The sequence below is a fragment of the Geotrypetes seraphini genome, chromosome 2 (genome assembly GCF_902459505.1).
Source record: "Geotrypetes seraphini chromosome 2, aGeoSer1.1, whole genome shotgun sequence".
Taxonomy (NCBI): domain Eukaryota; kingdom Metazoa; phylum Chordata; class Amphibia; order Gymnophiona; family Dermophiidae; genus Geotrypetes; species Geotrypetes seraphini.
In genome coordinates this window covers 141,238,995-141,263,697 of record NC_047085.1, presented here as the reverse complement: position 1 = coordinate 141,263,697, position 24,703 = coordinate 141,238,995, and the positions used below count along the sequence as shown (strand labels likewise).

Below are 24,703 nucleotides of genomic sequence, written 5' to 3'. Positions count from 1 at the left end.
CATTTCTTCTTTTTGCCATTTTTCTGATTAAATCCGTAAAGACAGTAAATGGCGGGAATCTCCCTTGAGTCTCCTCCTCGTATTGCATGCCTATAGGTGACCATTTATCATTAATGTCATATGACAGCTTTGCTGTAAACTCTTTTATGCCACAGGATGTATCTAGGTAGTTTAGGCCTAGAAGATTTGGATCAGTTTTGAGTGCTTCCAGTTCCTGGAGAAGGTCTCCTAGATCCCAGTAATTTATCATTATCTTTGCTGATAATTTTTGGAAAATTGTCTATTCTCCTTATTAATGCTTGTTGGATGGCTTCTGGATTGCCATATTGCTGCTCCGAGCCTCCCTAACATTTCTTGCAGGTCTCAAGAATCTCTTATCTTCTCTGATGATTTAAGTCCCAACCATCTGATCATCATATTCATCTCTTGCCTTGTTGTGAGTTTCATAACAACTATGGTATAGTGTCTTTAAAGTCAGCTTTCTACCCTTGGTACCTTTCCGGGCAGTCATTAAACTGGGTGAGTCCCATGTAGAGTTGCGCGAGGACAGAAATCCCACCCGTCCCCATGAGGAATCCCCTTCCGTCCCTATAAACTTCAGAAATAGTATTTCATTTAATTATGCTACTGAATTAAAGGCTCTGGTAGAGACCCATTTACAAATAAGCAAAGACACTTTATTAATTTGGAAATATTAATTGGGAAGAGTACATGCTTTGTAAACGGGTTTCTACCAGAGCCTCTAATGTAAATATAAACTATAAATACTCAGCTGTTGAGGACCCCCAAGCTGTCAGATGAGGACTTCCTCTGCAGTTGGCCAGGGGTCCCTTTTGCCAAGTTTGGCAGGCAGTAGCAGTGTCCCTGAGTCGCAGATGCTGGCATCTCAGTGGCTCATGGATGTTGCCAGCGACTGTTGCGCTTGGTGGAGGGGAGTTCTGGCCGTCTCTGCTGGCGGAGCTTGGGGATCCCCACCAGTCACAGCAAGGGTCAGCAAGTACTTCAACACTGTAGAAATAAAACCAGAAATGCATTTCATTTTCTTTTGAACACAATACAAAGACATCTGCTATATACATTTCCCAAAGCTAACATATTATCCCAGGACAACCAGGCAGCATATTCTTAACGCATGGGTGACGTCACCGACGGAGCCCCGGTACGGACACTTTTAACTAGAAAGTTCTAGTTGGCCGCACCGCGCATGCGCGGGCGCCCTCCCACTCGACGGAGGAGAGCGTGGTCCCCAGTTTCTTCGTTTCCGCGGAGCGAAGAAGACGCATGTATTTTTCAACGGCCGTTGAAATATCGGATTTTGCCTTCCCGCTCGTGTTTTTGTCTTCCTTTTTCTTCTTTTACCTTCGGGTTTCTTTTTCGTTTTAAATTCCCAAAAAAAACAAAAAAAAAAACTTTGTTTTCTCTTTATTTTTCGAACCGGCCCCGGCGGGGCCTGTTGTCACCATACAGGCCTCCGGTTTTGATTTTGCGGAGGCCGTGTTTCCCTTCATGCCCCCTCAGCCGGGCTTTAAGAAGTGCCAGCGGTGTGCACGCCCGATATCTCTCACTGACCCGCACAATTGGTTCCTACAGTGCCTGGGTCCAGAGCATCGGGCTGACACCTGCACCCGCTGTGCTACTCTTAAAAAACATACATTAAAAAATAGGCAGATCCAACAAAATATTCTTTTCGGCACCGGATCTGCCATGGAATCAGCCGTGCCCTCAACGGCATCGCAAAAGTCAGCACCGACTACTTCGACACCGCCTGATCCTTCCTCGGGGTCGCTGGCACCAGGTAAGCCGGCTAAGAAGCCTTCCACTTCCCTTGAGCGCCCTCCTGCCACACCGGCGACGCCGGTCCTCCCGGCATCACGCTGACCCCGCAAACGCTCCGCCCCGATTTCGGTGAGTGCCTCGTCATCGGCCTCCTCATCGCCGGGGCATGGAGCGGCACCTATGGTACCGAAAAAGAAAAAAGCGGTACCGGTGCCCCCTCTGGATGACCGCATTGCGGCCATACTCCAAACCCAACTGCAGGAGCAACTACAACAACAACTCCAGCACTTGTTGCCCACACTGTTGGCCCCACTCCTTTCGGTGCCGGACCGGCCCGAGCCTCGCACCACACCACCGGTGTCGACACCATCGGTACCATTGAACACCTCCATGCCGGTACTCACGGCTGAACCACTTCATCCTCCGGTGCAACCACGCTCTGATGCCGACCCTCCCCGACATCGAGACCGACACCAGTCCCCCCGAGACCAGGACCGGCACCGATCTTCCTCCCCCGGTACCGTCTCGATGCGCTCTGGCAAATCCCTCTCTAAGACTCGCCATACTGAGCCATCCGCACCACCGTCCCGTCCCGCGCATACCGACGTCAGGGACTCGGACTTATGGGAAGAATCCCCACCCGGTACCGAGGATGAGGCTTCATCAACGGACGAGGAACCATCGATGGTCGATACCAGTTCCAAACCTGAACAGTCCTCATTCACAAAATTTCTACGAGAAATGTCGGCAGCTCTGTCTATCCCTTTGGAGTCCGACTCTAAGAAGTCCCAGGCTTTCCTTGACGCCCTGGACTTCGAACAACCCCCCAAAGAATTTTTAAAGTTACCCGTCCACGACATCTTACGGGAAACTTTTTACAAAAATTGGGAAAACCCTCTCACGGTACCGGGTGCACCTCGAAAACTGGATAGTTTATATAGGGTCATTCCTATCCCGGGGTTCGACAAACCTCAACTACCCCATGAATCCCTTCTAGTGGAGTCCACTTTAAATAAAACCCAGGGTTCCAGTGTTTATGCCTCTACTCCTCCTGGCAGGGAGGGCAAAACGATGGATAAATTTGGCAAGCGCCTTTATCAGAATTCCATGCTTGCCAACAGAGCTAATAATTACACCTTCCACTTCTCCTTCTATATGAAGCATTTGGTGCAACAACTCTCCTCCTTCCAAAAGTACATCCCTGAACGCATGGTCCCGGTTTTTCAACAACAACTTTCCAGTTTGCTCCAACTCAGGAAATTTATGGTGCGCTCCATTTGTGACTCTTTTGAGCTGACCTCTTGAGCATCTGCCATGGCTGTTGCCATGAGGCGCTTGGCCTGGCTGAGAGTTTCTGACCTCGATATTAATCACCAAGACCGCCTAGCCAACGCACCTTGTCTTGGTGATGAACTCTTTGGGGAGTCCCTGGACTCAACTACCCAGAAACTCTCGGCACACGAGACCAGGTGGGATACCCTGATCAAACCTAAGAAGAAAACTCCTCCTGCTCGCCCCTACAAACAGCAGTCTTCCTATCAACGCAGGTTCTCGGCCAGACCTCTCAACCCGCCTCAACAACAACAGTCTCGCCGGCCTCGTCAGCAGCACCAGACTCAGGCACGTTCATAATCTCACCCACCGACCAAGCCTCTCCCGCAGTCAAAACCGCTTTTGACTCTTTTCTCCAGGGCATAGCCAGTCTCCCACCATCCTTGCCTCTTCCTCAGCCGATAGGAGGACGTCTTCAACTCTTCCTCAACCGTTGGGAGGTCATCACATCAGACCTGTGGGTCCTCAACATCATTCGCCACGGCTACTCTCTCAATTTCCAAACTCTTCCACCGGACAATCCTCCTATAGAGTCTGTTTCTCACTCCTCTCAATCCCCCCTCCTCCTGAGGGAGGTCTAATCCCTCCTTCTTCTCAATGCCATCGAAGAGGTATCCCCAGACCAAAGGGGTCAGGGATTCTACTCCCGCTACTTCCTGGTTCCCAAGAAGACAGGAGACCTCCGTCCCATCCTCGATCTCCGGAACCTCAACAAGTGTCTGGTCAAGGAAAAGTTCAGAATGCTCTCCCTTGCCACGCTTTACCCGCTTCTCTCTCAACACGACTGGCTATGTTCCCTAGAACTCAAAGAGGCCTACACTCACATTCCAATCCATCTGACTTCACGTCGCTACCTCCGATTTCAGGTACAGCACCGCCACTATCAGTACAAAGTGCTACCCTTTGGCCTCGCATCATCACCCAGGGTGTTCACCAAGTGCCTTATTGTGGTGGCGACCTTCCTCAGGTCTCACAACCTCCAGGTGTTCCCGTACTTGGATGATTGGTTGGTGAAAGCTCCTACGTCTCCGCTTGTGCTGCAAGCCACACAACACACCATCTCTTTCCTCCATCTCCTGGGGTTCGAGATCAACTACCTCAAGTTGCATCTGCTTCCCACACAGCGACTTCAATTCATTGGAGCAGTTCTGGACACCACTCTGATGAGGGCGTTTCTTCCCGCCGACCGACAACGGACCCTGCTCCATCTCTGTCGTCAGGTGCTCCTTCATCACTCCATCCCAGCTCGGCAGATGATGGTCCTCCTAGGCCACATGGCCTCGACGGTCCATGTACTTCCTCTGGCACGACTCCACCTCAGGACACCTCAGTGGACTCTAGCCAACCAATGGTCACAGACCTCGGATCCTCTTTCAATCCCATCTCTGTGACATCGTCTCTTCAGCAATCTCTTCAATGGTGGTTGAACTCCTCAAATCTTTCCAGGGGTCTACTCTTTCATCTGCCCCCTCACTCCATGACCATCACCACGGATGCCTCCCCCTATGCGTGGGGAGCTCACCTGGGAGATCTTCGCACTCAGGATCTCTGGACCCCTCAGGAGCGTCTACATCACATCAATTTCCTGGAACTCAGAGCCATGTTCTATGCTCTCAAAGCCTTCCAGCACCTTCTCTACCCTCAGGTCCTTCTTCTGTGCACAGACAACCAGGTCGCCATGTACTACATAAACAAGCAAGGCAGCACCGGATCTCCCCTCCTCTGTCAGGAGGCCATCCGCATCTGGTCCTGGGCCATGGCCCACAGTCTCTTCCTCAAGGCTGTATATATCCAGGGCGAACAGAACTCCCTGGCCGACAATCTCAGCCGCATCCTTCAACCTCACGAGTGGACTCTGGATCCTCCCACACTCCGCTCCATCATTGCGCGCTGGGGCACTCCACAAGTGGACCTCTTTGCAGCTCCTCACAACCATCAGCTGCCCCAGTTCTGTTCCAGACTCTTCTCTCCTCACCGTCTGGCCCCGGATGCATTCCTGCTCGACTGGACGGATCGGTTCCTCTATGCCTTTCCTCCACTACCTCTGATGTTGCGGACATTGTTCAAACTCCGCAGGGACAGAGCCACCATGATTCTCATCGCTCCTCGGTGGCCTCGCCAACACTGGTTCTCCCTCCTGCTCCAGCTCAGCTCCAGGGAGCCCATTCCTCTTCCTGTGTTTCCTACTCTACTTACACAGCAGCATCAGTCTCTACTGCATCCCAATCTGTCCTCGCTCCACCTGACAGCTTGGTTTCTCTCGGGCTGACCTCTCCAGAGAACCTGTCTCAGCCTGTCCGTCGTATTTTGGATGCCTCCAGGAAACCGGCCACCCTCCAATGTTACCATCAGAAATGGACCCGGTTCTCCTCTTGGTGTCTACTTCATCATCACGATCCCGCCTCATTGGCGGTAGAAACTATACTGGACTATTTGCTTTCTCTCTCCGACGCTGGCCTCAAATCTACCTCAATCAGAGTCCACCTCAGTGCCATCACTGCGTTTCATGAGCCTATCCTCGGAAAACCTCTCACGGCTCATCCCCTGGTTTCCCGGTTCATGAGAGGCCTCTTCAAAGTCAAACCACCGCTGAAGCCTCCTCCAGTCGTCTGGGACCTGAACGTGGTTCTCTCAGCCCTCATGAAACCTCCATTTGAGCCTCTTGCCACAACTTCACTCAAATTTCTGACATGGAAGGTGCTTTTCCTCATTGCCATCACCTCTGCCAGGAGGGTTAGTGAGCTACATGCACTGGTCGCTGACCCACCTTTCACGGTTTTTCACCATGACAAGGTAGTTCTGCGTACCCATCCTAAATTTCTTCCCAAGGTGGTCTCGGACTTCCACCTCAACCAATCCATTGTGTTACCTGTCTTTTTCCCTAAGCCCCATTCTCATCCTGGGGAACAGGCATTACACACGCTGGACTGTAAGCGTGCCCTTGCATATTACCTTGACCGTACCAGGGCTCACCGCTCGTCCCCTCAGCTCTTTTTGTCCTTCGACCCTAACCGTCTAGGTCGCCCTGTCTCTAAACGGACGCTTTCTCACTGGCTTGCTGCCTGCATTGCGTTCTGTTATGCTCGGGCCGGTCTCTCACTGGAAGGTGCTGTCTCGGCCCACAGGGTAGGAGCTATGGCTGCTTCTGTGGCTTTCCTCCGCTCCACGCCCATCGAGGAGATCTGCAAAGCTGCCACTTGGTCCTCAGTTCACACATTCACTTCTCACTACTGTCTGGATGCCTTCTCCAGCCGGGATGGGCACTTCGGCCAATCTGTGTTACAAAATTTGTTTTCCTAATGGCCAACCATCCCTCCTCCCTCTCTGTTAACTTGGAGGTCACCCATGCGTTAAGAATATGCTGCCTGCTTGTCCTGGGATAAAGCACAGTTACTTACCGTAACAGGTGTTATCCAGGGACAGCAGGCAGATATTCTTATGACCCACCCTCCTCCCCGGGTTGGCTTCTTAGCTGGCTTATCTTAACTGGGGACCACGCTCTCCTCCGTCGAGCGGGAGGGCGCCCGCGCATGCGCGGTGCGGCCAACTAGAACTTTCTAGTTAAAAGTGTCCGTACCGGGGCTCCGTCGGTGACGTCACCCATGCGTTAAGAATATCTGCCTGCTGTCCCTGGATAACACCTGTTACGGTAAGTAACTGTGCTTTTTAGTCAATAAATTCCGTTTTTTACCTTTGTTGTCTGGAGACTTATTTTTCCATCAAGTTGGTCCCAATTTCTTTTTTCTGTTTTCCCATCTTCTGTAAATTCTTCTGTTGCTGTCCATTGGTTCCTCCTACCATGGTCCAGCATTTATCCCTTTCTCATCTTTCGCCCCTGCCCACCAGTCTCATGCCCAACATTTCTCCTTCTAACACCCCTCTCCAGCACCATGCCACATCTCTCCCTCCATTCCCTTCACCACTATGTCCAACATTCCTCCCTCTTGAATCCATTCCAATCTGTCTGTTCCACCACGATATTTCTCCCTCTCATCTGTACCTCACTCCCTCCCTATGACCAAAAATTCTCTTTCCCTCCCTTCCTCTCTCCCAAGTTCATGCCTTCGGTGTCCAAAAACACACTCCCTCCCCCACCTCTTTCCCTCCCTTCATCCTCTCTCTCCATGCCTTGTGTCCATGCGCCCAGGTGGAAACAGGAAGCTGCATCAGAGGGAAGCTTTGGGCAAGCAGCACCGCTTGCACAATTACAGTTCCCATTGCCTTTCTTACCCGCGTTGCTTGCTTGTCTTTCTTTCTGCCGATGGGGGGGGGGGGGGGGTTGCCGATCGGGGTGGGACCCGCGTTGCCAATCGATGCTGGAGGGGCCCATTGCCGTATGGAAAAAACAATGTTGATGGGCCCCTCTGACCATTTCTGGCCCTAGGCACGTGCCACTTGGCCTATTGGTTAATCCTGCCCTGGATATGACAAGAGATTTATAAAATAATGAGTGGAGTAGAAAGGGCCTGCAGCCCTCTTTCCAAAAATACTAGGACTAGGGGCCATGTGATGAAGCTACTAAGAAGTAGATGTAAAACAAACCGGAGAAAATATTTCTTCACACAAAGTGAATTAAACTCTGGAATTCACTGCCAGAGAATGTGGTGGAATCAGTTAGCTTAGCGGCATTTAAAAAAGGTTTGGATACTTTCCTAAAAGAGAAAATCATAGGCCATTATTGAGATGGCTTGAGGAAATCCACTTCTTATTCCTAGGATAAGCAGCATAGAATCTGTTTTGCTACTTGGGATCTAGCTAAGTACTTAGGACCTGGGTTGGCCACTGTTGGAAACAGGATACTGGGCTTGATGAACCTTCATTCTGTCCCAGTATGACAATATTATGTTCTTTAAAAAAAAACCCAAACAAACACTTGTGTGCTTTTGAATATTGCCACAAATATTTTTAATAATCCAATAGATGGTATTCAGTTGACCATCCCACTTTCTTTATGAATGAAGTAGGCCATGTGATAGTTCTTATCAGTAGTGGATACCCTGGTGTGGTGGGCAGGCCACCTCCACAGAAGGCTGCTCACAGGGCTTGGCCCTTGGGTCCAGAGGAAAATAGAGCAGGTCCTTCTGTCTGTAGTAAACAGAGTGCTGACTCTGCCTATCTGCATTCTTGTTAAGTGTCAGCATAAGTGCCTATTCTATTGTCTGCTAAAACTGGCCTTCGTGGTATGACTGGGCCTACAAACCATTGAAGAAAGATTCATTAATCATTGCCATGAAAGTAGGAGGAGAAGGGATTGATTATTAAGTAAAATTATTTTTTTTTGGGGGGGGTAGGGCCTGGTAAAGTAGGAGGCAGAGGGCAGAGAAGGGAGAGAGGGAAAAAGAGAAGGGTAGGAACAGTGGGAATCAAAAAGGTGACTGTGGGTTTTGGTTTTGTCATGGAATGATAATAGAGAAGGAATCTGGGGACAAAAAAGTATAGAGAAGAAATGGTAGCAAAGTTTGGGGGTACAGAGGGGAGAGTTTACAGTGGCAAGAGAGGAAAAGAGAAAATGATGGGGTGACAGCAGAATGGAAAGAGAGAGGGAAGTGGGGATAAAAGGAGAGAAAAAGTATGGACAAAGGGAAGTTTTGAATACAAAAATGGAAGATTGAAGGCACAGGGCAGAGAGAGGCGTGTGGGGTATAGTAAGAGGAAGGAAAAATAAAGTAGTGGGGACTGAGAGGGCACAGGGAAGAAAGTAGAGGAATGAGGACAATGGGACAGGGGAATGGGAGGAAGCAGGATGGGAGACAAGAGTGGGGGAAATGCAAGAGGAGGGAGAGGGAATGGAAGTTGTTGAGTACATTTTACAGGAGGAAAGAGGAGTGAGAAAGCACCCTGGTGGTGGTTTTGTGAAAGTCGAAAGTGTTTGTTGAAGTTGCTAGCCCCACTTGTCTCTGTTAATGGGTGAAAATCTCTTGGTGCTTTTGCTGGAGTATGTGGTAGGGAATTTGAGCCATCAAACTATTCTTGTTGTAGGTAGTATTGTTTCGGGGCTGCCACGCCATTCTTGTTGCTTTAATCGGTGTGGGAATTGCTGTTTAGGGGCTGCTGAGCCCCTATTGTTTTTGTGGAAGTGATATTGGTGCCATTGAGAACCTCTTATTTGGTACATATATAGTGAATGTCGCTACATGCCACTGACACTAGTACAACAAGGATCAGGTGATCCATTTCTGTCAGACCATGCTCTTAGGAAGCGGATTGGCCACCATGGAACACACATGCTTCATATTCCTGCTTTCATGCCAGATGTTGCTGAACCCAAACCTTCCATTGCTTCTCTGCCCCTGACTTTGCTATCCCATGTGTTCCTGTTTCAAGTGTCTCCTGCCTGCGTTCCTGTTTTTACTAACTCTTGTTTTTGTTTTTAGTGCCTCAGCCTGTCTGATATTATGAAATTCTGTCCACTGTGAGTTGACTACAACATTGTTTTTCTTGTTGATTCTGAGACTTCAACCTTGCTTTATGAGTAATCTCAGTGGGGAATCTTATATTAATGCAAGAAATACATGAAAACTCAAAAATTTTGGAACCTACTTACTGAGGATAGACAGGGATGAAATATTTTGCCTGTAACGGAGGATCAGAAACCCTGTCTTCAAAATATGAACTTCAAATACATCACATATCTTGTGTAAACAGTGAATAAAATGATCATTTTGTCTTATTAATGATATGCTATGAGGGCTAAAGCTTTAATTGATGCCATATCTAGCTTCTCAGAACATCCATGATTTACCCTACTATAGCATGCTACCACATTATTGCGGCAGGTCATGTCAGTCAAATCTGATCTATTTCTTTGACTGAGTGATCAGAGAATCGGATAGAGGGAGAGTGCTAGATATGATGTATTTAGATTTTAGCAAAGCCTTTGACATTGTTCCGCATAGGCATTTAATAAACAAACTGAGTGCCCTCGGTATGGAACTGATTGAGTGGAAGGCAACAGAAGGTTATATAGTACATGGGGCTTACTCTGAAGAAAGGGATGTTACCAGTGGTGAACCACGGGGTTCAGTTCTGAGAGAGAATTAAGCATGGAAGCTCTGGATACATCCCGGAAAGTCCTGACATTGGCCAGGTGAAGGGAGATGGGATAAGGACAAAGATCACTTTTCTCTTTACAGAAAAACCTGCCCTCACCCCCTGCAACTGACATCTACCTTATCTATCTCTGCAGATGATAGAAACAGTAGATTAACTATGGAAAGATATTTCACCATTAACTGAAGAGCATGCAAAGATGGAGAAATACACTGTTTTATGAGTTCAATTAGCTATTGTAGGAATAAAGCTAGAGAAAAAGCAACAGGTCCTGAGGCTGTGGGCTAGCTGTGGTTTCACACCAAGGCCCACCCAGCCAGATACCATAAAGAGATAAACAGACCATGGTCAGAAGACAGAATTCTCAGAAGAAAGAATTCATAAGAAATATCATCTAATAGAAAGTATCGGAGATGCTTGAAGTTGGGAGGGGGGCTTGTGCTCGGAAATACTAATATGGTGGGGAAACAGGCATTTCGGGGAAAAGGTAGGTTTTACGGAAAACAGAGTAAAACATATAACATGACGTAGAGGAGAATAGCCAATAAATGAATGTAGCTAGGCAGTAATGCATAAGTAAATAACCAATAAGGATGTATCATGTGATGTGAACCAACGTGGTGTTGGCCACTAAGAAATGTATAAAAAACAGGCCTTTAGAAGGGAGAGGTCAGAACAGACCTCAGAGGACCTCTAGGCCTAGAGGTCACCTTCTGAGCCACCTTCTGTTACGCTATATACTAAATGATTTATTCCTGTAAGCTGTTATTGATTAGCTAAATAAATATATACTTATTGAAGCCAGTATATAGTGTTCGAGGTCTCATTACCGAGGTAGGCCTGGACAGCGGCCTATCTACATCAGTTCTTGGACCTGTTCTTTTTACATTACATTACATTAGTGATTTATATTCCGCCTGTGCCTTGCGGTTCTAGGCGGATTACAAATTAGAAGAGATCTGGACATTACCGAGAGAATTACATTATATAACATTGATTCATGTATTTAACATTGGTTCTTGTACTTTACATGGTGTGGTAGAGGATTATAAATTATAGGATATCTGGATTTTTCCGAAAGAATTTCAGAGTAGAGAATCAAATAATAACAGGGTACAGTGGAGAATATCAGTATATACTGGTTACAGAAGAAAAGTTACCTAACAATGAAGGAGGAAGTTTGTTGGTTACTGAAGGTAGATGCTTATTTAGGAATCAGAATATTTTTGGAAGGTAAGGTTCTAGGTGTTGACTAATGTGTTAGAGGGTGAGCTTGTGCGAAGGGGAGGAGATTAGTTAGTGGTGACGTGTTTTTTAAATAGAAATGTTTTGATTTATTTTCGAAACACCTTGATGTCTGTTGTTTTTATCATCAGTTTAGTGATGGTGGGGTCAATTTTCGCTGCCTGTGTCACTAGAAGGCTGTCATATAGTTTCTTACGTCGGGTACCATTGTGAGGGGGGAAGGTGAATAGATTTTGAGTTCTCCTTGATCTGGGTGAGTGGTAGCGGTATAGGCGGTTGTTTAGGTAATAGGGGGCAGTACCATGGGTTACTTTAAATAGTAGACAATAGAACTTGAATTGAATTCTTGCTTTTATCGGAAGCCAGTGAGAGTCTACATTGGCGGGGGTGATGTGGTCAAATTTGCTGAGACAGTAGATGAGTCTGATGGCTGTGTTCTGAACGGTCTGTAGTTGTTTTATCATGTTGTTTGGGCATGGTAGGTAGAGGCTGTTGCAGTAATCTAAGGTGCTAAGTGTGAGGGATTGTACAATGATCTTGTAATGTTCTTTGGTAAAGAATTTTCTTATTTTTCTTATTTTTTTTAACCTTTTTGTAAGCGATATTGTTGAAGGGCTGTCTGGTAAGGTTTGCCTCTTTGTGGATGATACCAAAATCTGCAATAGGGTAGACCTGCCTGATGAAGTAGATAAAATGAGGAAAGACCTAGCGAAGCTTGAAGACTGGTTTGGAATTTGACAGCTAAGATTTAATGCAAGGTCAAGCAATTGGGCTGCAAAAACCCAAGGGAATGGTACAGTTTAGGAGGTGAAGATCTTTTTGTGCACAAAAGACGAGCGGAACTTGAGTGAGATTGTACGTGATGATCTTAAAGTGTCCAAACAGGTAGAAAAGACGATGGCGAAAGCTGAAGAATGCTTGGGTGCGTAGGAAGAGGAATGGCCAGTAGGAGAAAAAGGAGGTAATGATGCCTCTGGTAAACAAAACAAATCAAAAAAGGGACAAAAAATATCACACTAAAAACCAGAAGATAATAAAAAAACAAATGGGGGGGGGGTGATGAAACCAGTATCTGGATGAAATGTCACAAGTTTATTATGAAAGTTTGATAGTAGCAGTCGAATGGTGAGACCACATTTAGAATATTGTGTACAGTTCTGGAGATTGCACCTTCAAAATGATATAAACAGGATGGAGTCGGTCTAGGGTGCAAAAATGATTGAAGGTCTTTGTCATAAAGCGTATGAGAACACACTTAAAGATCTCAATATGTATACTTTGGAGGAAAGGCTGGAAAGGAGAGATATAATAAAGATGTTTAAATACCTACGTGGCATAAATGCATATGCGGCAAGTCTCTCAATTGAAAGGAAGCTCTTATATGAGGGAGCAAAGGATGAAGGAAAAAAGGGACAGACTCAGAAGTAATCTGAGGAAATACTTCTTCATGGAATAGACTCCCAATAGAGGTGGTAAATAGGAAAAATATATTTGAATTCAAGAAAACTTGGAACAAAGACAAGTACTTTGGATCTCTAAGGGAGAGGAAGGGCATGGATAGGCAGACTGGATAGGCCATTTAGATGGGCATAATCAAATCATGCATCTAAGTCCGATCTGGGCACATAGCACTAGACGCCCAAAGTCGGCAATGGGAAAATGCCCATTTTTGAAAAATACATCTACAATATTTTATTTATTTATTATTATTATTTTTTATTTTTTTTTAGAAAATTATCTATCTGAATGTCCCGGCTATTGTTTATCCAAATCACCAGGACGTCTATCTTTATACCACATTTTCAACCAAAATTTCATCCAAGTCCCAAACACCCAGAATTAGACTATGTGGACATGGGAGGGGCCAATCTTGTAATGGACTGGCAACAGAGCAGTGGGGCACTTTATAAGGCACTGCTGTGAACTTCACAAAAAGGGTGCCAGATAAACATCTCACCAGAACCCCTTATAGGTTATGGTGAGCCCCCCAAAACCTACTACACACACCTGTCTACAACCCCAATAGCCCTTGTGGCTGCAGGTGGCACCTATATGGCAGTAGAGTAGGGTTTTGGGGGGATTTGGTGGGTGCACATATTCCACCATAAATGCTGTGGTTAGAGTGACTTATGGGCCTGGGTCCTCCTCTCTCTGGCTCACTATCCCACCCCCCTCAGGCTATTAAAACACCTGTATGCAGCTCTACTAGGCTTTTCATATACTAGGTGCTGATGTTCTGGAGACAGGTATATACTTTTTTATTCTGATTTTTGTGGGGTCGGTGAACACTGGGGGAGTGTGTATGGGGTTTTTACTTTGTCAGGATGTCTAGTAAAACATTTTATTATCCCTGCAGGATGACTAAGTCTAGGTTGGCCCTTATCCCACCCACATATTGCCCTAACCACTCCTCCAGATACGCCCCATTCAACTCAGTGCACAGTGGCATTCAGAGGCATAAAAATTCCTGCAGCACATCAAGAAAGTTGGTTTGATTATATCGGCACTTGGACGACTTGTCTTTTAGGTCGTCCAAGTGCCGACTTGGGCAGGTTTTTAGATGCATTTAAGATTTGATTATGAGCCCATCAATTTCCCAATCCAACTCCACGATAAAAATCTTAGGCATTACCATCGACCAACAACTCGCATTTGATGCCCATACCAACATCCTAATCAAAAAATGCTTCTATGGAAACTATGCACACTAAAAACCGTTCTTCGATTTTGCCTCATTCAGACTTCTAGTCCAATCTCTAATTCTAAGTTCACTGGACTAGTGCAACATTGTATACCTAGGATCTCATTTAAAAAACTAAGAATGATCCAAAACATGGTGGTGCGGCTGATCTTCGGCCTGAAAAAATCCGATCGCATAACCCCATACTACAGAAAACTTCATTGGTTGCTGATCGAGGCCAGAATCATCTTTAAATTTGGTTGCCTTTGCTACAAGACACTATTTGGCACCTCGCCTGCCTACCTCCTGAATCAGTTCTTCCTACAGGACAAACCCCACCCCTCCCACAAAACATTGATATTCTCATTCCCAACTCCCAAGAGATTCCACTACAAAAGATTTCTTGATAGAACACTATCCTTCCAAGCAGGCATCTGGAACAACACCCTAAGCGACTTCCTCTTGAATTCCCCAACATACCTAGCTCTCAGAGAAGCACTGAAAACCCATTTATTTGACAAGTTCATCTGATCCTCCAAGCCCCTGACCTATTCTAAAAAACCCTCCGCCCCTCTCTTCCCACTTCTCTGCCCCTTCCCTCCCCACCCCCTCTGCATCCACCTCTCCCTCTCTTTCCCTCTACTCCCTACCCCCTTACTTATTTTGATACCTGTTCCCACATTCCCACTTTGTAACTATCCACTACTGTATACTGTCTAGAACTGAACAGGTTCATTAGCCACTTTGTACTTTTCCACTACTGTATACTGTCTAGAACTGAACAGGTTCATTAGCCACTTTGTACTTTTCCACTACTTTATACCGTCTTGAACTGAAAAGATATGACAGGATATAAATTAAAAAATTAATAAAGCTTTATTATTTATCTGCCTTCATTTTCATATTTCAATGCAATAAATAATGCAAGTATGTGTGCTAGCATGAGTTAATATGGTTAGTAAATCTACCCCTGATATTCAGCTGCAGCAGTCAGCATTTGATTTAAATGCCAACAGCCTCATTTTTTAAAATACCATAACTTTTAGCTCCCAGTTCTTAATATCTGTATATAACTTGGACAATGGCAGTTACATGGGTATCAGAGATATTCAAACCAGTAACCAGATAAAGTTAGACAGCCTTCTTGCCATAGTCACCTAGATAGGAGACTGAATATTTCCACAAACAGGTAACTTCAACCAGGCTCTGCTCCTGTACCCCCTTGGAACTACCTGGATAATCCTAGGGCAATCGGAAAGATTTTTCAGTTGCAAGAGCAGTATCTAATTGGGTAAGAGTTGCTCCTACCCGGATAAGTACACAGATCATTGACCTATTCGAGTTTAGTCCAGAAGTGGGCCATTTGCATATTATGCTTAGCTTTGAATAACCCATTAGCAATTTGTCCATTAGATGTGAAGAACATATCAAGGTGATTGTCCAAGTGGTCTTAGGTGCTGGTAGGTGTTGAAACCTTAGGCGCACTCCCATTTATGCCAGGGATTTCTTGGCCTAAATGAATGCGCCTAAGTCAAATCACACCCAGTATCTGCCCCCTAACCACACCTACTTTCTGATAGGCATCTCAGAGTATACACCTACCTCGAAGTGGAAGGCGCCTACCAGAATTCCTATGAGTGTCTGAACTGTTACCGCCGCAGCTGGTGCTATAAACCACTCTAAGGTTTTGTAAAAGAGGGAGGGGGTTAAGTTGTTTTTTTTTTGTTTGTTATTTTTTAAAAAAACAAAACAAAGTAGTTATCTAGTTTTCTCTCTGAAGTTTCTCTCTCTGAAGTTTCAAACTTGCCTTGCCTTTTCAGCTAAATGGAATGGTTTGTGTTTGGCCAGACTTCTCAGCATGATAAATATAGACAAAGATGAACTGTGAAAGAAAACAACTGCTCCAGACAAACAAAAGAACATGAATAATGCAGAGGCGTCACTTAATCTAGGTAATGTACATGAGTGGTAGGTCAATTTAACTTTGTCCAGTACATGCAAAATAAACGCAGCCTCTGAGCATCAAAGGAAGTCTACATGTTTGAGATTACAAAGAAACATTTATGCCTCATTTTCAGAGCTAGTTTGCATCGATGTCTTGATATGCATAGGAGTAACATTTTTGTTTTAAAATCCTTCTTTTAATATCAGCATTTTTGTTTTATATGTATCTCAGACTGCAATTGTTCTACTTCAGCACTTTAGTATTTATTTTTACCAATTTATTAAAGGCAATGTACAGCATATACAGTTTGACCTAAAACTTACAATTTTGTTAACAGCATAACAATAACACAATGACCAAATATAAGCCAATATTCAATCAGTGAGGTAAATTGGAGATGGCCAATTAAATCCTAGAAACAAGACTAACATGATACAATATCGGAAAATATTCAGAATTCCAACATAAATAGTCATCTACTATTAATTCCAATTTCCAGTATCACATTTTCAAACAAGTGAAACCCTGGGATTGTGTAATCATCTGAGAAGCTGCCTAGTACATGCCCTGAGTGATGGGAAACAGATGCACAAATAAATTTATTGATGGATTATTGCAGTTTTATGGGTCTTGCCACATCTGGGTAGGTAGAACTGACGTTTCAGCCATCATGGTGTGCTGTGAGGTCTGCAGTTTGTCTTTTTATATAGTGGGTCCTCAAACCTGATTGGCTGGGGCTTCAAGTGACTGAGACAGGAAAGTCCATTGATTATGAATTTGAATTTTGGCGGGAAAAATCAATTTTAAATTTTGGTGGGAAAGAGGCTGGAAATTAATTGGAACAGTTCTGACTCTGGGGGGAGGGGGCAAGAATTTTATGAGGTCGTATCTTAAAACTTTGAGAGGCATTTGTCCTTGGCTCCAGTCCTTTTGGCGCTAAATTTCTTTTAGATGAGCAATTGCTGTGCTTTGTTTAGGTAGAGCCCTTTATCTCCATCAAAGTTATTGGGGTGTTTGCTATTAGAGAATGACACGGTGAAAAAATTGGTCCCCGTCACCGCCCCGTCCCCGTCTCACCATCCTCTGCACCGCCCCGTCACCGCCATTCCCTTCACCGCCCCGTCACCGCCACTGCCACCCCATTCACCGCCCTGTCACCGCCACTGCAACCCCATTCACCGCCCCGTCACCGTCACCGCTGCATACATAAAAGCCTCAAACGGGTACGATTTTATATACTTTTCTTTATTTACGTATAAAGGAAACATTCTTTAAAACTTTAAAACATAGTTAAATATTACCTTTGTTGTCTGGTTTCTGCTTTCCACATCTTCTCATTGAATTCCTTCCATCCACTGTGTGTCTTCTCTCTGCGTCTTCCATTTGCTGTTACTGTGCCTCTCCCTTCACCCCCCCCCCCCCCCAAATTGGTCTAGCACCCATCTTCTTCCCTCCGCTCCCTCATAGTCTGGCATCTGTCTTCTTCCCATTCTGTCTTCCACATTTCCCTTCAGGGTCTGTTCCTCTCCACCCTCCTTCAATGTCTGTCCTATTCCTTTCCACCACCACCCTTCCCTCCCTCCTTTACCATCTGTTCCTTTCTACTACCCTTCAGCTCCTCTCGCGTGGCCTATCTATCTACCTTCCTCCCTCTTATTTTCATGGCACGTTACAATGTAATTTGTGCAAGCCACTGGAGCCTGCGAGATCGATCCCTGTCCCATCCCCACAAACCATCTCGCTTCTGTGCTCCTATTTTCCCCATTTCTAATATCTCCCCTATGTATCTGCCATTGCCCCCCCCCCCTGTGTCCATATACCATCCCCATGGCATGTCCCCTTTTTGTCTCTGTCCCTATGCCCCATGCACATAATTTCCCCTCTTTCTGTTACCTTCCTGTGTCCAGATTTCCCCTATCTTCCTCTTCCATACCAGTGTGTCTCTTCTTTTCAACCCCATCTAGCTTTTTTCCCTCTTTCTTCCCCCCCCCCCCCCTGCTTCTAGCATCTGGCTCACCTGCCTGCCTGCCCTTTCTTTCCTGCTGTGGGTTTTTCTTTCCGTTTTCATCCCCTTGGCCCAGAATCCTTTTCCCTTTCACTCCCTCCTTACAGTCTGAGCCGGGAACACGGGTGATCGCACGGTCCTCGCAGCCCCCACCCGCCTGCCCAATCGATCCTAGTGTTTAGCCAGCTCTCTCCCTTCTCCTCACCTTAATTTGCAGGCTTTCTTTTTCAGCGACCTGCATGCTTTCCCAAAGAGCCGCACACGCGCGGCTGCTCAGTGTTCAATCTTCTGCTCTGCTGCAACTTCCTGTTTCCGGTTGCGTCAGAGCAGAAGATCGAAACTGAGCAGCAGCGGCTCTTTGATAGCGTGCGGGTCGCCGAAAAAGAAAATCTACAAACTAAGGTGAGGAGAAGGGAGAGAGCTGGCTAAACACTAGAATCGATTGGGCAGGCGGGTGTGAGCTGCGGGGACCGCGCGATCCTTCATGCCTCACTGCGGGGACAAGACCCATTCACCGCCCCGCGGGCGGTGAATGGCCTTGTCCCCGTCGCCGCAGCGACTGCTAGTTTTCTTCCCCGTTTTCGGCGGTGACCCGCGGCTAAAATGCGGTGGCCGCGGGTAAACCGCCACCGTGTCATTCTCTATTTGCTATCTCTTTTGCCTCTTTGATTCTTCTCAGCCACCAACAGTCTGCTTTCTTCAAGGCTTCTGTGTCTTCAAATCTAGTCATATGACCAGTTGGCATGAAGGGCTACAGCTGATTTTTCCATGGTGCATGCATAACTTGTGGTGTCTTTTGTGCCTTTCCTCTGTAGTGCGTCTGGTTTCGCCAATGTACAATTAGCTACAACTGCATGGAATTTTGTGCACTCCGGGAGTTTGGAGCAGATGTAACCGATGTTTCACATATGTGAGTGCAGATGCAAGTTTCTGTGGTACATTGTAGGCTGTTTTGATGTTGTTCTTCTTTAACAGTTTTTCTATGCAATCTGTCACTCCTTGGACAAAGGGGAGCACTACCACCTTTTGTTCTGTTGCAGCGTTGTCCTCTAATGATTGTTGGCAGTTGTTGAAGTCCAAAGAGTGATAGATTGCATAGCCAGCATTGAATATTCAGGTTTAAGGTTTAGCACTACGGACTTAGCCAGTCAAGCTGACATTCATCAGCTGGATGGCTAAGGCCTAGCAGCCAAAGATACACCTGCTTTTTTTGCTTTAGCCAGCAAACTGCTGAATATTAGTGGTGACCGGCTATGTCACGTTACATAGCTAGTCACCAGCCATACCGCTAAATATTGGCAGATAGCTGGCTTAGTGGTACATAGCTTGCTGGTAGCCATTCTCTGCCGGCTAAGTACCGCAGAATATTGGACAACTTCCCCCCTATATTCAGATCAGTCCACAGCAAACCTGGAAATCCAATGTTGGCAACATATCCAATGACTGGCATTGAATTAAGCCTTGGATGTCCTCGGTGTCCTTCTTGGGACATCTTCTCCTGGATCTAAGACTTAGCAGAGACAACACTACAGAAATAGGGGGTCCCCTATTCCCTTTCTCCTTTGTGGGGTCTTGATGGCTCCTACTGGTTGCACTTAGCAGGCTGATTCCTAGCTACTCATGTGCGTATTTGTTAATCAGTGTTAAATTCTTAAATGCTTTTTTAATTGCTGTTCTTTTATCATAAAGTTACAGAGCAGAGTAAAATATGGTTTGTTTCCAGGGAAGCTCCCCATGCCTCTTCTTTTTTCTTCTATTCAGTGGAGTTCGATTGCTTTGGTACCAACTAAAGAGCTATTCCGGTCTATTTCTGGCCAGCTGAGACATAGCCAGTTAGGCCAATATTCAGCAGCTAGCCAGCTAAGTCTCAACAGCCAAAGAAAGACCACCCTTTTAAGTGGCTCTATCTGGCTGGGGAACTTAGCCGCTGAACTACTGAATATTGGCGGTCACCTGCTATGTCAAGCGACATAGAAGGTCATTAGCCAATATGCTAAGCTGGATATTCAGTGCAAGAAAGCTATCTGTCTCCCACTGAATATAGTGAGATAGCCAGCTATGTGCTGTTTAGCCGTCTGGGAGCCATTCCTGTCCAGCTAAATTGCGCTAAATATCATTCTTCTTAGTTTTATTCCTGCTGCACCATCCAAAAGAAAGTATTAGTCTCTGAATTAAGTTACAGTTCTGTAGATAGTAGCTATGAACCTCAGTATATCTGAGCTCTGGCGCTGTGCCTCTGATTATGATCTTATTGTTGGTGATTTGGATTCCCAGAAATCGTGCAGAGATGGTAAATAATGTCATCCATCAACCTTGAGATGTTCCTGAACTACAGAGATTGTGGCCAAGATGCCTTGATGAAATTCACAAATATATCATTCTCCCCTTTTCCTGTGTGTGTACAAAAAAGGGATGCAGAGGGACATCTACCCTCATGTATCCAAATAGGTCAGGAGCTTTATAACTTCTGGTTCCTATAGACTTCAATCTCTAGTATAATGACCTGTTGAGATACTAGTTTGGGTGATATGGCATGCAGGCTTCCAATTGCTGGGTCCTGTATTGCTAAGGCTTGGCATGAAGGCTCTACTCCTGGCAGAATTCTGTGCTAAAAATTTGAAAATTCTACACACAACATTTCAAAATTCTGCAGTTTATTTGTAGTGTTTTGCGTAGAATTCTCCTATCCTAAGGCCTGAAATTCCTCCTGCCTTTTACTTTCTCAGGTTTCAGCCTCCTCAGTTCCCTCTCTCACTCCAACTGCATTTCTGTTTCCCCACTCTTCTCTCACTTGCACCCTGAATCCTCTCCTTGGCCCCTATAGACTGGCATCTCTCTCTCCCTCTCTCCAATGGCTAAGAATCTCTTTCTCCCTTCCCACCCACTTTCTGGTCTTGGTCACTTTCTCTTCCTCACTCTACACCTCCATTTGCAGGTCGAGTATCCATGTTCCCTCACCCCACCCCACCCCACCCATCATCTCTCTCACTTGTACCCTGAATCTCCTCCCCATGGTCTGGCATCTCTCTCTCCCCCCTCTCTCCATGGCCAATCATCTCTTCCTTCTCACACCCTCCTACTTATAGGTCCATCATCTATGTCCCCTCCTCTCCCCCCCCCCCACACACACACACTTGCAATCCAGCATCCATGTCCTATCCTCTCCCCCTCTTGGGCCTAGCATCCATATTCCATCCCCCCCCCAAACAGCATCCATGTTCCCATCCCATCTCCTTCCCTCCTCCCATTCAGGTCTTACCTCTCTCAGGGTAGCAATCTCTGCTGAGGGGCTCTCCCCAGGTACTGCAGCTAATAGAAACACCCTGAGAGGATTCCTTATTCAGGACCTCCTAAATCCAGTCTGCTCCAGGGCTTTTAAACACCTCCCAGCCTGAACCTTGCCCCTCTGACTTAGCCTCTGACATGGTAGGTTTAGTGCCACTTGCCAAAAGGTGGCTAAACTGCAACTTCAGTGAGTGTTCTCAGGGACACCTGCTGCTATACCATTCGTGCCCTAACACTATCCTAAAAACACAAATAATAGAAATGCAAAGTGCCACAAAATACAGAGATGCCAAGTCTCACTCATTAGGTGTGTATCACACTCATTTCAAAGCTTTCTCACTCTCACACTTTGTGGGCCCTATTTCTCACTCATCAGAGCTTCATTAACCAGTGTACTGATCTTGATCACTGTTTTCATGAGAGGGAAGCCTTAGAGAAGTAAACCAAGTGATCCAACCTAAGAAGAAATCTGAGCACATCTTCCTGCCTACTGCTTCCCCCCCTCCCCTCCCCACTGCCCTGTCCTTTTTCCCTTTACTTCAAGTATTTGTGCTCTGAAACCAATGTACATACTTTTAACTACTGGGTGGAAGACAATTTTCAGCTCAAAAAATGTATACAAATTGCTCCACACTTTGTGTTCTTTCAGAAGTTCCAGAGAAAAGCCAATATTATTTAACACTGCCATAATTCATTTGTAATGCAATACTATACTTAAATCATTCTAGATTTACTAGTCTTTAAGCCCGTTACATTAACAGGTGCTAGAATAGATGTGTGTGTCTGTCTGTCTTTCTTTTTGTCTCTCCTTGGCCGTTGTCTGTCTGTCTTTTTTTTTTCTGTCTCTCTCTCTCTCTCTCTCTCTCCCTCTCTCTCCTTGTCCGCTGTCTGTTTTTTTTTCTTTTTTTTCAATATCTCTTCCTGGGCCCCTGGCCTTCTGTGTGTGTCTTTCACTCCCACCTACCTGTCTTTCAGTGTGTCAGTCTGTCAATGTCCCGTCTGTTTTTTTTTTTGTTTTTTTTAAATCACGCGGTTGTGTTGGGAAGTGCAACCGGCACACAGTAACCGCTGCTGGATTAGGTTAAACCGCCACTCGAAGCAAATCGTCATGCGCGCACGTGCTGAACGCGCATGCGCCACACGCTTTACAATTTCTCTGCTGGCCAAGGATGTATGGAGCCATGAAGATCGAAGTGTGCATGCGCGCTAAGGGTATTATTAAATAGGATACCCTGGATGTACCACCTGAAAAATATAATTCTTTGGCCTCCAATCTCACTCCTTGGCATAGTGAATCTCACTCTTTGGGATGGTTCTCCTTAGCATCTCTGAAAATCAGATCTAAAAATCTATTCTCCCAATAACCTAATCAGATTAAAAATAGACTCGTTCCTGCCTAGAAATAAGCTAAAATTGTCCCAATCTATCTAAGGACAGTAAATTCAGGATTTGGCTAATAACCCTAGGAGTGAATTATACAGTGCCAGTGCAACATAAGATTAAAAAAGGGTTCATTTCCTGGAGCTCACATTTCACTTCTGAGAAAAGAACCTAAAGAAGGTTCACTAAAGCTCATCTCAAAGGTCTTGATGGATTTTTCAAAACTGTGCTCATCATGTTTTAATTAGATTTTCTAAATTACAATGTTTCATAACAAAACAAGCAAACAGTTCCAGTATTAATAAGTAAAGAAAACAATAAGACATACATGGAACAACTAAGCTGACATCACGGGAGAGAGCAAGAGTAAACAATGGAAAATTATTGAAAAATGTACATTTACCCTTGGATAATAACACAATAGCCCTTATACTAATCTCCAACACTGACACACAACCTTTTAGCTGAATCAACCTTTCTCAATCGGAAATCTTTCTAATTGCAAGTGATCATAAAATATATAATCAGTTTGACTTAATCAGGCATTTGTAGGGGAATTTCAGGAAAAAAGGAAGCTCTATTTGCAGTACACGTTGTAAGTTTCAAGTTCAAGTTTATTAATTTTTTACCGACCCATCAACAAGTATCTAGCCGGTTTACAATAAAAGATATAATCAAGGTAGAATTATATTTATAGATTATAAAATTGATAGAAGGGAAAGAGTAAAGGGAAGAGTGAACATTAGACATTTGACAATAACAGAGATAAAAGTGAGGTTAAACAAGGAGGGAAGGAGAAAAGTTACATTAAGGTGATGAAGGAAAAAAAAATCCCAACAACAACAACAAAAAATCTTTGTGTGTTATTGTCTCTTGTTTTCTAGTCTAATCTAGTCTAGGTCCTGGGTTCTGTCCTCAACGAGGCAGTGGGAAATAAAATGAGACAAGAACCAGGTGGTTGCATAGAAAGTATATTTTGTATAGAAATTATTTTAATATTGCAAGCGTACAATGTTTAGAGAGATGTGCTACAGAACATTTCGGTTAATGAGAGAAAAAAGACAGGTTTAAATGAATGTGTGTCCTATGTGTCTTATCTGAATAGTTGAGATGTGGAGGTGTGAAGGGGCTGAAGGGCATGGCAACTAGAGAGTACCAAAAGAAGAAAAAAGCCTTGGGGCTCCTTTTACTAAGGTACGCAAGCGTTTTTAGCGCACGCACTAAATACCACACGCTAAACCGCACGGTACGCTTCTAGAATAATGCCAGTTCAATGTTAGTGTTAAGGTCTAGCACGCTCAGCAGTTTAGTGCGTGCTATTCTGCGTGTTAATGTAATGTAATGTAATTTATTTCTTATATACCGCTACATCCGTTAGGTTCTAAGCGGTTTACAGAAAATATACATTAAGATTAGATATAAGAAAGGTACTTGAAAAATTCCCTTACTGTCCCGAAGGCTCACAATCTAACTAAAGTACCTGGAGGGTAATAGAGAAGTGAAAAGTAGAGTTAGAGGAAAAATAAAAATAAAATAAACATTTTAACAAGACAGCATTGATCTAAATACTTTGGAAGGTAGAAGAGAGGAGAGAAAGGAATAGAAGCAGAAGGGGGAGCCGTTGAACAGTAGAATTCTGGAGAAATTTAAATGATAGAAATAGAACAAAACAAAGACAAAAGGCAAAACAATAGATAAGATTAAAGATAAATCATAAGCTGGAAAGAAAAATAAAATAAAACTTTGTCTTCAATCCACGATTTCAGCGTCAGTGATGAAGTGGAGCAAGTAAGTTTAGGAGGAGCGATTGACGTTTCCAGAAAGGGCTTCTTCAGGGAAGAGACTTGGCAGACAGTCCCAGGATGCCTATGTCTCCTCCCCTGCGATGTTCTCCCATCCATGCATTCCCTCCCAGACACACTGCCCGTGCCCCAGCCGCTCCAAGGAGGCTGCCCCAGATGAGGCCCACGGTGATCCTAGCACACCTTTATAAAAGGAGCCCTTA

General features: G+C 45.1%; 1 long non-coding RNA gene across 2 annotated transcripts in view; it reads left to right on the top strand.

Annotated features, from left to right (window-relative positions):
- The window catches only part of LOC117353646, a 55,210-nt gene that overhangs the window by 12,243 nt on the left and 18,264 nt on the right, over nt 1–24,703 (top strand). For both annotated transcript variants that reach the window (XR_004537994.1, XR_004537995.1), the window contains exons 2-3: nt 15,904–16,035; nt 18,849–18,943. This is a non-coding gene — a long non-coding RNA (uncharacterized LOC117353646). The remainder of the gene's footprint in view (nt 1–15,903; nt 16,036–18,848; nt 18,944–24,703) is intronic.